Source organism: Plecotus auritus (genome assembly GCF_963455305.1).
Source record: "Plecotus auritus genome assembly, chromosome: X".
Taxonomy (NCBI): domain Eukaryota; kingdom Metazoa; phylum Chordata; class Mammalia; order Chiroptera; family Vespertilionidae; genus Plecotus; species Plecotus auritus.
In genome coordinates, this window is record NC_137784.1 from 83,451,073 (window position 1) to 83,464,266 (window position 13,194).

General features: G+C 38.4%; 1 protein-coding gene across 2 annotated transcripts in view; it reads left to right on the forward strand.

The window, feature by feature from the left end:
- The first annotated feature begins 5,917 nt into the window (after positions 1–5,917).
- Positions 5,918–13,194, forward strand: part of DNAAF6 (dynein axonemal assembly factor 6) — a 66,497-nt gene continuing 59,220 nt past the window's right edge. The window contains exon 1 of one of the 2 annotated variants that reach the window (XM_080652908.1): positions 5,918–6,091. The gene's annotated coding sequence lies outside the window, so the exon portion shown is untranslated. Of the gene's footprint in view, positions 6,201–13,194 lie in introns of both variants that reach the window. The other variant, XM_080652909.1, reaches the window with a different exon arrangement.

A 13,194-nucleotide genomic window follows, 5' to 3' on the forward strand; every position in this document is an offset into this window, starting at 1 on the left:
AGTGGGGGGGGGGCAGTTAGGGGCAACCAGGCTGGCAGGGGGGGGCAGTTGGGGGCAACTAGGCCAGCAGGGGGAGCAATTGGGGGTGACCAGGCTGGTGGGGGGCAGTTGGGGGTGATCAGGCAGGAAGGCAGGTGAGCAGTTAGTCCCAGATTGTGAGAGGGATGTCTGACTGCTGATTTAGGCCTGATCCCCAGGATCGGGCTTAAACCGGCAGTGAGACATCCCCTGAGGGGTCCCAGATTAGAGAAGGTGCAGGCTGGGCTGAGGGGACCTCCCCCTCTCCCGTGCATGAATTTCATGCACCGGGCCTCTAGTATAATCAATAATATTGTAATAATTATGCATGGTGAAGGTGGTTACTAGATTTATGGGGGGATTGTTTTGAAAGTTATATAAATGTCTATACCAGTATGCTGTATATCTGAATATAATATAATATTTAATGTCAACTGTAATTGAAAAATAAAATAATTTTTAAATCTAAATTTAAAAAAACAACAAAAAAAAATAACAAGTGTAAGCAAGGATATGGAGAAATAGGAATCCTCATACATTTCTGGTGAAAATATGAAATGGAAAAAAAGGAGGGAGAATCTTGGAGGAGCAGAGATGGTGTGTGAGAGAAAAGGAGACTCAAGAGAGAATGGGTGTGGAGGACAGAGAGGCCCAAAGAGAAAGCATGGCTATGTGGAAAGCGGGTAGAGGGACCCAAGACAGCAGAGGGGTAGAGAACAGTTAAGTTGAGGGGCAAGTAGAAAGAGAAGAGAGGAAAACTCTAGAGCAGGGGTGGGCAAACTTTTTGACTCGAGGGCCACAATGGGTTCTTAAACTGGACTGGAGGGCCGGAACAAAAGCATGGATGGAGTGTTTGTGTGAACTAATATAAATTCAAAGTAAAGGAGCGGAGGGGAGAGCAAGAGAACCGGATAGAACAGCCGGATCCGGCCAGTGGGCAGTAGTTTGCCCACGGCTGCTCTAGAGAGAACTAGTCAAAGAAACAACAAACAAAAAGAATAGCATTCAAATGCAAATGACAGCCTCAAAGACAAATCCACCTTTAGAAGAATCTTTACCAAAATGTTGGAGAAGTAGAGCAAACAAACAAAACTCTGGGAATTATGAAGTATAGTATTCATAAAAGCTTTATACAAGCATACATTGCTTGTAATACATTGGTCTGGGCAACAATTTTTAGGATATAACACCAAAAGCAAATGCAACAAAATAAAACAAGGGGGACTATATCAAACCCAAACTCCTTTGCATAGCAAAGGAAACCACCAACAAAATAAAAAGGCAACCTACAAAATTGGAGAAAATATTTGCAAACCAAATATCTGATAAGGAGTTAATATCCAAAAATATAAGGAACTCAATAGCAAAAAAGCAAATAATCAAATTAAAAAATGGACAGAAGATCTGAATGGACATTTTTTTCAAAGAAGATATACAAAAGGCCAACAGATACATATAGAAAGATGCTCAGCATCACTAATCACCAGGGAAATGCAAATCAAAACCATAAGGATATATCACCTCAGGCCTGATAAAATTGCTATTATCCAAAAGAAAGAAATGATAAGTGTTGGCAAGGATGTGGAGAAAAGGGAGCCCTTGTGCACTGTTTGGTAAAAATGAAAATCAGTAAAGCCACTATAGAAAATAGTATGGAGATTCCTAAAAAAAATTAAAAATATAACTACCTTTGACCCAGCAGTCCCACATTGGATATTTATCTGAAATGAAATCACTATCCCAAAGAAATAGCTGTAACCCATATTCATTGCAGCATTATTCACAATTGTCAGGACGTGGAAACAACCTGAGTGTAAAAATGTGGCATATATAGTAGAGACATTATTCAGGCATCAAAATACAGGAAATCTTGTCATTTGCAACAACATGAATGGACTTTGAAGACATTATGTGAATGTACTTTGAGGGCATTATGGGTGAAAGAAGTCAGAGGAAGACAACTATGTTCTTGCTTTATTATTTTTGTTAACAAGACCCCTTTATTTTCATTTATTTATTTTTTAATCCTCACCCAAGTATATTTTCCCATTGATTTTGAGAGAGTGGAAGAGAGAGGGAAAGACAGAGAGAAATATCAATGTAAGAGAAACACATCAATTGGTTGCTTCCTGCAGGAGCCCGACCAGGGCCCAGGCTGGAGAGGAGCCTGCAACCGAGGTACGCGCCCTTGACCAGAATCGAACCCGGGACCCTTTGGTCTGCAGGCTGACGCTCTATCCACTGAGCCAAACTGGCTAGGGCTATATTCTTGCTTTCATGTGGAACCTAAAATACCTAAATCACAGAAACAAAGAGTAGAATGGTGGCTTCCAGGGGCTGGAGGAATGGAAAAATGTTGATCAAAGAGTGCAAACATCTCTTTGAGGTGAGAATTAAATGAGATAAATTTGCCATGGTATCTGGCACATAATAAACCTTTATTAAACAATAACTATTATTTATAAATAATAGATAATAAATAGCTAATTTTATAATAATATAATTACATAATATTAAAATAATACAATTCGCTAAATAAGACAAGTTCTGGGGATCTAATGTACAGTAGGTGATTATAGTTAACAATACTGTATTATATACTTGAAAGTTGCTAAGAGATTCAATCTTAAATGTTATCACCACACACAAAAAATGTGATGAATGTGTTAGAGTGGTACTTGAATCTGCTATGACTCATATTTTTAAAAGAAATCATTTTGAAAATGTTTATACTTATTAGTTAAAAACATACATTCAACCTAAGTCTCATATGTATAATGAATATTGTGGTTGATCACTGTTGCTCTAGCATATACGAACCTACATGGGCAAATTCATATATTCAAGGGTGGCAAAAACTCATAGCTCATGTCAACATCCTTGGCTTTCCTGTTAGGATTCCTCTTGAGTTTTATGGAAGGCAAAAGTTATATAAATGATTTTAAATAGCCAAGACTTCACAGTGTTAATGATAGCATGGAATAACTGGAAATAAATCTTCTATTGTTGGTTTAGTTAGGCCAAGTAAATTATGGTCATCCCACTCTATGAAATATTAGGCTGCTATTAATAAAAAATATGAAGACTATCAACATAGAAAAATTCCTGGAATAGAATCAAATAAAAGGAATAAAATTGTATAAACAAAAAGGAAGATTACGTAAAAATAGGGTACATATAGATAAAATCAGAGAACAGAAATATCAGTTACTAGAGTCCTGGTGCATGACATTTGTGCACTGGGGGGTTGTCCCTCAGCCTGGCCTGCACTGGGCCTAAGCTGTGTCAGTCAGACATCCCCTGAGGGCTCCTGGACTGCGAGAGGGACAAGGCCGGGCTGAGGGACCCGCCCCCCCCCCCAGCACACAAATTTCATGCACCGGGCTTCTAGTATATTATAAAATAACTAGTAGCCCTGAACACGAATCTGTGCACCAGTAGCTCGCCAGTAGCTCACTGCCACCCTCCAGTAGCTCTCCGCCCGCTGCCCCGCCCTCCTGTAGCTCCCCTGCCCCCCCTCATAGTTTGCTGCCCAGCCCCCTCCTGTAGCTCTCTGCCGCCCACTTGTAGCTCGCTGCCCCACACTCCTGCTGATTCGTGATCTGGTCGTTAATGTATATCTGAATATAATATAATATTTAATGTCAACTGTAATTGCTTCATGGCATAACGACCATTTGCATATTACATCTTTATTATATAGGATTAGCTAAACTATATTCCTTTTTCATAACTATATCCCATGGAAACTTTTAGGTGTATTTTACCTTTTAAATCTTTCAAGTTTCATTACTCTAAAGCCAACCTAGCCGTCAAAAGCCAGAAAATCTTTAGCCTCTGCTTCTGGGATAGGCAAAACAGGAAAGCCCTTTTCCTGTTTCAACTCCTGCCCCTAGATCTGACCTGCTAGTCAGAATGGACAAGAATATTAGACTCAATCAAGTGAGATCTATCTTACTGAACCTCTCTAATCTTTGTGTTCCTCAAGCTGTAAGTTTCTGTATTTATGAAATTCTCCAAGGAGGTAAAATGCTTGAAGATTTCTCAGATCCAGGACTCATCCCCTACCTTCCTACCTCCTCAACCCTGGAGAATACAGTGCTTAACAATGGTCTCTACCTTGCCAGGGGCAGGCCAAACCTTGAAGAGGTGATTATATCCCTAAAGATAAAAAGCATGTGTTCCCTAAGAAGAAAACTACTATGTATTGAATACTTGTGCACCTGACACTGTACCAAGCACTTTATATATGCTATATGAAAACACCGCAGACCCACCAAACCAGTTGCTGGAGTTAGTCAAGGAAATCTGCATTTATAACATATGTACTAAGTGATTGAGAAAACACACACAAGTTTGAAAACCAATGGTCTAAGGTCAGTGTTTTTTCAAACTGTGAATGACAATTTATTAGTGGAAAGAGAGTACATTGCATGTAGTTACGTACTTACTCTGCAAAACAGTTATCAGTTATATATCTGTATTATGTACTGGGTCATAATAAAATTTATTTCTTAACTGTGAGTCACAGCCAAAAGGTCTGAAAAGCACTATCTAGACATTATGGACTTAGAATTATGCAAATTGGGGTAGAATAGAAACCAAAAAAAAAAAAGCAAGCAAGAAGGAAACAGCATAACATACATAATTTAAGCTCCATAAATATCATGTAAAACAAAACTGAAGAAACTTAAATTCTGATCATCTCGCAAGGGTTCTCAAACTACGGCCCGCGGGCCACATGCACCTGCCACAGGACAATTATCCGACCCTGCCTGTCCTGCTTAGCAGCCGACTCGTCCAGGGCCCACAGTGAGCATAGGAATTTGTTCATAGTTTTTTTTTTTAAACTATAGTCCGGCCCTCCAATGGTCTGAGGGACAGTGAACTGACCCCCTGTTTAAAAAGTTTGAGGACCCCTGTAGGAATAAGGGACAAGAAACAAAAAAAAAAAAAAAAAAAGGAGGAAAGCATAAGGGGTATTAAGGAAAAGCCAATAACTTAACTTTAGCGAATAACAAATATTCTACCTCTGTTTGTTGTTTGCTGCTGCTGTTGTTGTTTACCGTAGTAATAACAAGTAGAATAGGCAAATTACGTAAATGTCACTATCCCCTTCGCCAGATAGTGTAAATTAGAAAAGCAATAGCAGAAAGGAGAGCACTTTATTTAATTCATTATCTAATTCCAAACCCTGGATAACCAAAAGTAGCCATCTGTCAAAACCTTTCTATCTCTCCCTGTTTACAAAACTCAAATGAATGCATGGTCCCTCCAAGGAACACAGCTAATCAGTTCCGATTAATGCTAACATTTACTGAGCCATCTCTTTTTTTCTCTTTGTTTAAAACCAAACCACGGAATCTGTGGGAACCTAGGGTCACAACCTGTACCTCTAAGTGAAGTGAAGACTCAAATTGTCAAGCCGGCGAGGCATGTGCGTTATTTCAACTGCAAGGCGGGGAAAGCTGGGCACCAGGTCCTGCGATGTCCCCGGGAGTGGGAGCCACCGGGAGCTCCAGCTGGTGCCTAAAAGGACTCACGTGGCGGCCGATGGGGTGCTCCCCCTTCGGCTGCAGACAGAACTCATCTCTGTTGTCGGGCAGTGAGGGGGCGTGGGAAGCGCGTATAGGCCGCAGCAAAACCTCCAACCCCCGCACCACTGAACCCACACTTCCGCTCCCACTGCTCCGGAGTTGTCAGATCTGGAATTCATGTAAGGGGAAAGCTTAATGAAGAGCGAGCCTGCAGCAGGATGACCAGGACAAACGAAAACCCCGCAAACAAAGTTAATGGCTAGAGCGGCTGCCGATCACTATCAGGGCCCCACAGTAACTAGGTAACGGACAGAGAGGCGGGCTGGGACCTACTTGGGCAGGAAAGAGCCGGACCGCACAGTGGACAAACTCCCGCTGGCGTGAAGCTGACAGGGCTGGAGCTAACTCCTGGACCTAGTTAGTGAAAAGGGCAGCCATTGAACCTGACTGGTTCGCGCTCGGATTGGTTGATTTTGGTATTGTTTCTAAGAAGATGTTTCTATGATTGGTCAGGAAAGTCAAGCGGGAACCCGGAGGTGAGAGGTGGAAAGGGGGGTGGGAACAAAGTTGTTACCCAGGCAACAGAGGTACACAGAGCTCTGAGCGATTTTCGGAGCCTAGCCAGCGACCCGAAAACTGACCCAGGTGAGGAACCCATACATTACGTGGGGGAAATAAGGGATCCTCAGATTCCGTAGCTACCAGAGAAAGTAGGGAGGACTCTAGATACTTACAACGCTGAGAAATAATAACAAAAAAACACCCACAAGTCGCAGATAGAAAAGAACCTAAATTCCCCTGCCCAAGACACTCTAAGCAAGAAGCTTTAACAAAACTCAGTTGATCAGGGTGTGAGTTAGAGTTTTATCATACAGAGGATGGGTGCTGATCGAATATCAGAAAGCCAAAATGAACAAGTGTAGGTTGCCCAACGGCTTTTACTCCACTCCAACACTCCGATGATTGTTAACACGAATTTGAGAGTGAAAACTACCTTTCCTTATGGATAGATTTGGGTGCTCCAAGTGAAAGTAGCCGTTGTACCTTGTTTTACACGGATAAACATGATTTATCCTGGACCAGCACGCTTTGGTTGGGATATATTTTTAGGGGGTATAACGCTGTTCAGACTGAAAAAATATTGGCCTGTACCACTTGTTACTTGGACAATGTCCTGTGCGCTAGAACGTGAACGCTGTGGGCCTGAGGGTTCCAACGGACCTTGGTCAGATAAGATCCCTTGAAGAATGAGAAACAGTCAGTCCACACTTAGTGGACTGGAGCGTAGCGTATAAAGACAATTTGTACCTACCAAACCTGCTACTCAACAAGGGGTAATTGGGAAAGTACGTCGCTGTCATCAGGTGAGAAAACTTATCAAAAAATGAAATTTGAGTGAGGGGAGAGAACGGAATTTGACCAGAGGTAAGGGTCATTTCTCCTAAGAGTTTTCTGTTGTGAAAAGGATTCAGGACAGAGACTTTTTCCTAAACAAACGAAGAAAACAGGCCTCTTGACTTGAGGGAAAATTTTCCAAGTACTGAAGGTAAACTTTCTGTCTCAGTTCTTTTTTTAGGTAGAGGTAGAGTATGAGAATGAGACAGAAAGACAGGAAAAAGTTACTGACAAGTGTGTTAAGTTTAGCTAAAATAAAGAATAAATAGGGGAAATATTAAATTAAAAGAGGCTCATTAGTTTACTTTTAGGTTTATGAAAAATTCCATATACTTTCAAAAATCATCTCCCATTAAATATATTTTAAATTTGTAATGAAACTATGTTAAGCTCCCACAGTTCTTCATGACTTGGTACATCATTGGATGGCAATGAAAGTTAGAGACCTAAAAAAAAAATCATTCTTGGTTTTGTAAAAATAAAGTAAAAATGAATTATTTTTAATGAGCATGGAATTATTGATGTGTATAGTTGTCAAAAATGTAAAAAAGGGGGAAACAATTAGCCCATACATTATAATTTAATTTAGACATAGGCAGAGATTGTTTACTTTTGAGTTTTCAGAAGAATTTTAATACAGGTATTGCTAAATAAGGCAGTATGGAAATAAAGTTGCAAAAGGAATGCCAAATTTATTTAGGAGACTAAATGGATTTTGACTACTTTGAAATCATTCAGCTATAAATAGTATTTTATTAAGGGGTATGGGTTTACCTATTAAACAAGTTCCCAAAGAATACTATTTGGTGATTCTTTATTATTCTGATTTTATTTACTATATATAGTTAAATTAATAAAATACCATTACTTTCTGAATAGTCTAAAAATCACAGTTTTCACTAATTTTATCTAGACTTCTCTCCAATTAGTTCAAGTAAAAAAGCCACCCCTATTGACAATTTGAATGGAGGCAAATAAAATAGAAAACAAGACCCCAGCCCTCACAAGCAGGTTATTGATATTGCTTCAATACCATGGGTCTGGAGCTATCCTGGTTGATCTTGTTTAGTCCCTAGGTTTTGGTAATGTCCTGGTTTTCTCTTTAGTTCATTGTGACTAGTACAAAGAGAGGTCCCCCAATCATATCTCTATCTATGAAGGCCATAAGGGCTCAGGTTGGCGTGGGAAAATCAAAGATTTTGTCTAGAATATGCTGCCATGGAATTGGCCTAGCAAAGGAAAGTGAGAGAAATAAAAATAAAGGGCTTAGAAATGTATTTTATCAATAACCAAATCTCAAATAAAAGATTTAACAATATATTTTGTTTTCAATGAAACTCCTACTTAAGTTTTTCTTAAATTTATTCTTAGACTATTTCAATGGCAATGCCAGATTCCCAAACATAAGCATTGTGGCTCTAGAATACATTTTTATCCCTACACTATAGTACCTGAGTAGTCTAGGAAAAAGGAAGAATGTATTTCAAGGTACAAGAGCAGAAGATTATAGGGTATATTTAATGAGAAGTTCAGTTTTTAACAGAATACAAATTACATGTAGGAGAATTATAGGAGGGAAGGGCAGAAAATTAGGTTGGGGTTATATCCTGAAGGACTTTGATTTCCAGGCTCAAGATGAACTTAATGTGTATCAAATTTACAAATAACAGATAGCCCTACAAATAACACTGCATAGTTAATAAAAAGACATCTTGCTTTAGTTTTTTCCAATGTTATCTGTTTGTGTCAAATGAACTTTAACATATTTTTAATAACTGTTAGTAAATTATTCATAATTTGTTAGACTTCTACAAAAGCTGGTACAATCTTTATTTACTTCTTTATTCTTTATTGTTTAAAGTATTACATATAGTATTACATATGTATCCTTTTTCCCCATTGGCCACCCTACCCCCCAGCACATGCCCCCAACCCCCTAGTGTCTGAGTACATTGGTTATACTTATACTAGTATGCATGCATACAAGTCCTTTGGTTGATCTCTTACTCCCCACCCCACCCTCTTCTACCTTCCCTCTGAAGTTTGAAGGTCTGTTGGATACTTCTCTGTCTCTGGATCTATTTTTGTTCATCAGTTTATGTAGTTCATTATATTCCACAAATGAGTGAGATCATGTGATATTTATATTTCTCTGACTGACTTATTTTGCTTAGCATAATGCTCTCCAGGTCCATCCATGCTGTTTCAAATGATAGGAGTTCTTCCTTTTTACAGCAGCATGGTATTCCATTGTGTAGATATACCACTGTTTTTTTAATCTACTCATCTGCTGATGGGCACTTAGGTTGTTTCCAAATCTTGGCTATTGTAAATTGTGCTGCTATGAACATAGGGGTGCTTATGTCCTTTCTGACTGGTGTTTCTGATTTCTTGGGATATATTCCTATTAGAGGGATCACTGGGTCAAATGGGAGTTCCATTTTTAATATTTTGAGGAGACTCCATACTGTTTTTCACAGTGGCTGCATCAGTCTGCATTTCCACCAGCAGTGCACGAAAGTTCCTTTTTCTCCAAATCCTTGGCATTTGTTGATTTGTTGATGATAGCCATTCTGACAGGTGTGATATGGTATCTCATTGTCGTTTTGATTTGCATCTCTCGGATGATTAGTGACTTTGAGCATGTTTTCATATGTCTCTTGGCTTTCTGAATGTCCACTTTCAAAAAGTGTCTATTTAGGTCCTTTGCCCATTTTTTTATTGGATTGTTTATCTTCCTTTTGTTAAGATGTATGAGTTCCCTATAAATTTTGGAGATTAGACCCTTGTTGGATATAACATTAGCAAATACGTTCTCCCATGCAGTGGGCTTTCTTGTTGTTTTGTTCATGGTTTCTTTTGCTGTGCAGAAGCTTTTTATTTTGATGTAGTACCATTTGTTTATTTTCTCCTTAGTTACCATTGCCCTAGGAGCTGTATTAGTAAAGATATTAGTACGACATATGTCTGATATTTTGCTGCCTATGGATTCTTCTAAGATTTTTATGGTTTCCCACCTTATGTTTAAGTCCTTTACCCACTTTGAGTTTATTTTTGTGTATGGTGTAAGTTGGTGGTCCAGTTTCATTTTTTTGCATGTAACTGTCCAATTTTCCCTCCACCAGTTATTGAAGAGACTGTCTTGACTCCATTGTATGCTCTTGTCTCCTTTGTCAAATATTAATTGAGCATAATGGCTTGGGTTGATTTCTGGGTTCTCTGTTCTGTTCCATTGGTCTATATGTCTGTTCTTGTGCCAGTCCCAGGCAGTTTTGAGAACAGTGGCTTTGTAATATAGCTTGATATCTAGTATTTTGATCCCTCCAACTTTGTTCTTCTTTCTTAAGGTTGCTGTGGCTATTTGACGTCTTTTTTTATTCCATATGAATTTTTGGAGAGTTTTTTTCTAGGTCTGTGAAATATGCTGTTGGTATTTTAATGGGGATTCCATTAAATCTATAGATTGCTTTGGGTAGTATGGATATTTTAATGATGTTGATTCTACCAATCCATGAACACGTATATTCTTCCATTTGTTTGTCTTCCTCCATCTCATTTTTCAACGTCCTGTAGTTTTCCGGGTCCAGATCTTTTACCTCCTTACTTAAGTTTATTCCTAGGTATCTTAAGTTTTTTTTTTTGTACAATGGAAAATGGGAGTGTTTCTGTTTTTTCTCTTCCTGTAACTTCATTATTGGTGTATAAAAAGGCCATAGATTTATGGGTGTTAATTTTGTATCTTGCTACATTGTTGAATTCATTTATTAAATCTATTGGTTTTTTGATTGAGTGTTTAGGTTTCCAATGTATATAATCATGTCATCTACGAATAGTGACAGTTTTACTTCTTCTTTTCCAATTTGGATGCTTTTTATTTCTTCTTGTTGTCTGATCGCTATGGCTAGCACTTCCAGTACTATGTCGAAGAGGAGTGGTGAAAGTGGCCATGCCTGTCTTGTTCCTGTCTTAGGGGAAATGATTCTAGTTTTTGCACATTGAGAATGATGTTGGCTGTAGGTTTGTCATACAATCTTTATTTCCATTTAATTTAGAATATTTTTTCAAAAATTCACATTATTTTTCTCTTTTAATGTTTAGAAGTATTTAGTTATTGACAAAATATTGGTGATTCTTTTGTTTCTCAAAATACAATATCAACAAACTTGTCATGATTTATTATTTTGTGTTTACAGATTATTATTACAGTTGATTTAATACAATTTTTTTTGCTAAAGTGCCAATTATACTTTTACTCCAATTTAGCTTAGTATGAATCTATACTATTTTATGCCAGCATAACTTGGATTTGAAGAAGTCCAATTTATAATATGCTTCAGATGTATAGTGTGTTACTATAAAATTATTGTGATTTGTTTAACAAATACACTCAAACATATACATCCCAAGGAGTGGCATCACTTTTGAAGCAGTCACTTTGGAAAGCTATCCACTTATTCCAATGCTCTTGTTATTGCTCAAATTACTTTGGAAACTACTCTTTTAGAATTGCCTTGGGGCCTGTAGCACATTCTTTTGAATATCCTCATAGTAAAAATTTTCATATTTTGAAAGTAGATGTGATATATAGATGTATCTAGAAATTACTTGGAGACAAATCTGATTTGTAATCAGGCTGAGTGAAACCATAATGATACCCATTTTTTTTTGGTGGTACATCCAAAGGCAATTCCAAGATATTTTGAGCATTGATAGCATAATTTACATCAATGTATATAACCTTCCAAGGTGACTACTTTTTAATATAACATTTGTATGAATTAAATCATGCTTCATTTAGTATTCATTGACTCTTGACTACATGCCAGCTCCAGTTATTGAAGATATTTAGCCTACAGGTATAGCTTCCCCCTGCCCATGCTGCCCTGCCTCTCACAAATGAGAGGCCAGAGCTCCTTTCAGCATGGGGATTTAGAATTAATCTGCTTTCCCTAAATCCAGTATCCAGTGTGTCCACTGAAGCACAGGCTTTTTTTTTTATTACCTGTACTGTGACTGTCCAGGTGACATGAGAAAGCCTCTGATACAGTGCCTGGTTCATTTTCTCTTTTCCAGCTGTGACTTTGAGCCCTATCGTATTCTAAACCCTCATCTAGCTGCCAACTCCCCCACAGTCCTCAAGAACTGGACCCTGCCTCCTATATCCCCACCTATGGGCTAGGGTCCTAATACACCCTAAGTGGGTCTCCCTTTCACCTCTAGTATTCAATCTTCCTACTGTGAAACACTGCTCACATCCCATAACTCTCCCTGACCATGTTCCTGCCTAACGGATGAGGATGCATGAATAGCAGTTCTGATTGCTATCTCAGACACTATGTTTGGGAATTCTGAATACCCTTCTTCCAGGTTAGCTCTACTGGTTTCAGTTTATTCCCCTCTCACCAGCCCACTATTGAGCTCTCACAAGCCTCATCATCAAGTATCTGTGGGTGCTGGCACCATGTGCCACACAATAATATTTTTACATAACTTTTCATAATTTAGCAAACTCACATATGTTGCAGAAAATGGCATCACAACAATTTTATAAGGTAAGTAATACTGAAATAATGAAACAATTTCTGCTATATTTGTTTTTTAAAGTCTCACTGTACAATCTCAACTCAAAATACTAATTATATTATTGCATCTGATATTGGATCCATTTTCCCCTTTCATTGTCAAAGGTAGAAAATATTTCAAACTTTTTGCTTGTAATGTTAAGTAAATATTTAATGAACAAATCATCAACTAGGACTTTTATTTTATTTTATTTTTTTAATAAATTTTTATTGTTCAGATTATTACAGGTGTTCCTCTTTTTTTTCCCCCATAGCTCCCCTCCACCTGATTCCCCACCCCACCCCATGCCCTTACCCCCCGCCACTGTCTTCATCCATAGGTGTAAGATTTTTGTCCATTCTCTTTCCACACCCCTCACACTCCCTCCCCCCTGAGAATTGTCAGTCCACTCCCTTTCTATGTCCCTGATTCTATTATATTCACCAGTCCATTCTGTTCTTCAGATTTTTTATTCACTTGATTTTTAGATTCACTTGTTGGTAGGTATGTATTTGATGTCATTTTGTTGTTCATAATTTTTATCTTTACCTTTTTCTTCTTCTTCCTCTTCTTAAAGAAAACCCTTCAGCATTTCATGTAATCCTGGTTTGGTGGTGATGAACTCCTTTAGCTTTTTCTTGTCTGTGAAGCTCTTTATCTGACCTTCAACTCTGAATGATAG